This window comes from Bison bison, unplaced genomic scaffold (assembly GCF_000754665.1).
Source record: "Bison bison bison isolate TAMUID 2011002044 unplaced genomic scaffold, Bison_UMD1.0 scf7180017864508, whole genome shotgun sequence".
In the NCBI taxonomy this organism is placed as follows: domain Eukaryota; kingdom Metazoa; phylum Chordata; class Mammalia; order Artiodactyla; family Bovidae; genus Bison; species Bison bison.
Genome location: NW_011495064.1, coordinates 9664969 through 9668007, shown reverse-complemented (window position 1 = coordinate 9668007; position 3039 = coordinate 9664969). Strand labels below are relative to the sequence as shown.

Below are 3039 nucleotides of genomic sequence, written 5' to 3'. Positions count from 1 at the left end.
GAAGATTCAGCACAGCCAAAAAGCAGCATAGAAAGCTGGCCGCCTCAGCCCTCATAGAGAGCTCCTTGGTGGCTTTGCGAGGTGGAGTGCAGGCTTGTGAACACGCACCCGGAACCCCTCTGGCCGGGCTCTGCGTCCTCGCCAGCCTGCCCCCTCCCCTGCAGCATCTCCAGCTGCCCTTGGTTCTCAGTGTGTACGAGGGGCCTTTTTGTACCAACCTTTGTGTGTGTTGCTCCTCCCACCAGGCATGGGCTGTCCATGGCTTCCTCCTGGACAACCCACTGTTTAACCATCAGCTCAGACCAGAACCCTTGAGCCCTCCCAGCTGGGACTGTGTGGTCTCCTGGCCGGGGCCTCATCTCTGTGATGAGATGGTGAGCTCTTTGCAGGCAGGGTCCAGGGCTCAGCCTGGTGGAGAGCAGGTGTTCAGTAAACATGTATAAATTCAAACAGAAGGGACAACGCTAACTAGGGGACTGGTTTGTATTTCATTTCAACTTTATTCCTTTATTTATTTGGCTGTCTTGGGTCCTGGTTGCAGCACTCAGGATCTTCCTTGCATCATATGGGATCTTTCTAAAAATGTATTTATTTTTAACTGGAGGATAATTGCTTTACATTATTGTGGTGGCTTCTGCTATATATCGATATGAATCAGCCATAGGTATACACACCTCCCCTCCCTCTAAAAGCTTCCCATTACCTCCCCCATCCCGCCCCTCTAGGTCATCACAGAGTGCCAGCCTGAGCTCCCTACGCTGTACAGCAGCGTCCCACTGGCTCTGTGTGCGTATGTCAGGGCTGCTCTCCCAGTTGGTCCCACCCTCTCTTCCCCACCGTGTCCACAGTCTGTTCTCTATGTCTGTATCTCCCTTGCTGCCCTGAAAATGGGTTCATCAGTACTATCTTTCCAAATTACGTATATATGTGTTCATATACACTATTTGTTCTTCTCTTTCTGATATCTTGCTCTGTATAATAGGCTGAATTATCTGTCTAGATTCCATATCTGTGCGTTAGTATACCATATCTGTTTTTCTCTGACTGACTTCACTCTGTATAATAGGCTCTAGGTTCATCCACCTTACTAGAATCTTTTGTTGAGGCACACGAACTTTCTATTGCAGTGCACGGGCTTAGTTGCTCCAAGGCATGTGGGATCTTAGTTCCCCGACCAAGGATCGAACCCATGTTCCCTGAATTGCAAGGCAGATTCTTAACTCCTGGCCCACCAGGGAATTCCCTTATTTCATCTTTTTGGAAGCCTGAGATGGACTAGGATGGCCCAAATTCCATGCCCAGAAGGGAGGCAAGAAGGCCCAGGCGATGGAAAATCCGCTGATGCAATCTCTTCCTCTTTGACTAAATTCAACTCAAATAGTGGAAACTCTCTTCCGATGGCATCCGCTTTCTGTAGAATGGATTAGTAGCAAGGATTTCCTATACAGATTTTTCCAGAGTAACAAATTAAAACCATTTACTCTAAGAATTTTAAAGAAAAAAAAAATCCTGCTTAAAAGGCATCTGACCGAGATGCTTCCCCCTTTCTCTTATTAATAAAAGAGTTTACACAGAAACTCTGTAAGAGATCGTGTAAGAGGTTCACAAGGGTTGCTGAAGTCCCCGCTAGACGCGAACTTTCACTTTGTGAAATTGGCTACACCCTCCAAATGGTATCACAGAAATGGACTTTCTGGGGCTCGTCTCTATGAATGGGTTTTAGCTGCACAGTGGTGCCATTCATTTTATTTGGCCCACGTATTGCCAGTCCATTCTAAATTTGGCCTTAATTATTTTTCCTTTCACAAAAATATTTTGTGGGATCTTTTTGAACCCCGACGACTTCCTTCTTGTCCCTTAAACCAGAATCCAGGAGTGTTATTTTTGTTCTCCTCTAATTAAAATAATTGCTTGCTTCTTTTTAACTAGATTCATGCAGTTATTAGCCTAATACATGGATGGGTGCCACGCGGTGCTTAAGAGACAGAATGAGAAGTGATCGTGTAACTTCACATGAAAAACATTACCTAGTGCCAAGGAGCATTTTCCCTTTTCAGCTGGCATTTTAGAAGAGCCTTTAGTAAATTTGCGCCCCCCCACACCCCACCACCCCCTTGCTAAAAGACGATTAACTGAAAGAATAGTTCTATTTTCTTCGTTAGGTACACAGCTCACCCAGGACAATTTGAAGAGGGGCACTTGATATGCTGGGCAGGGTACAAAGACCTGGTCTCTGGTTTTAATTTCTGCCCCTGTTTTGTCTTCCAGAATAACTGTGTGTGAAGGGTGAAAGCCCCATGTCTCTGAAGCCAGTGGGTGTTCACAAGAGGATTATGGGAAGAGGGACAGAAGTGCCTGGATGTACTGTTCAGAGCTGGCAGGACCGGCCTCTAAAAGGAATACTTAAAATGATGTTTTTGACATCAACACTTTCCCCAAAGTTGATGTAAGTCCTGGGGTTTTGGCAAAGGCCCACAGGCTACCTCTGACCTGTTGTCTCTTTAAAAAAATTTTTTTTATTTATGAATTTATTTTTGGCTGCACTGGGTCTTTGTTGCTACACAGGCTTTTCTCTAGTTGCGGGCTACTCTCTATTTGTGGTGCATGGGCTTCTCATCTGGTGGCTTCCCTTGCCACAGAGCACGGGCTCTATGGCTTGCAGGCTTCAATAACTGTGGTGCATAGCCTCAGTCGTGGCAGCTCAAAGACTCTAGACGGTGAGCTCTGGAGTCAGGGCACATGGGCTTAGTTGCTCCATGGCATGTGGGATCTTATTTCCTGGACCAGGGATCACCTGCACTGGCAGGCAGATTCTTAACCACTGGACTACCAGGGAAGTCTCTGTTGCCTCCTTTTGTAAGTTAAGATTCATGGGATCGCCATGGCCACAGCCATTTGTGGATGTGTTGTCTACAGCTGCTTTTGGACACAACGTGGAACAGTGTTGATAAAGACCACATTGTCTACAAAACCTCAAAGATTTGCTATCTGGTTCTTTGCAGAAAAAGTTTGCTGACTCTTGATATACTTACTCCACCT

General features: G+C 46.1%; 1 long non-coding RNA gene across 1 annotated transcript in view; it reads left to right on the top strand.

Moving 5' to 3' along the window:
• Nucleotides 1-2531, top strand: part of LOC104980861 — a 13229-nt gene extending 10698 nt beyond the window's left edge. The window contains exon 3 of the long non-coding RNA XR_824312.1: nucleotides 2269-2531. This is a non-coding gene — a long non-coding RNA (uncharacterized LOC104980861). The remainder of the gene's footprint in view (nucleotides 1-2268) is intronic.
• Nucleotides 2532-3039: the final 508 nt, after the last annotated feature.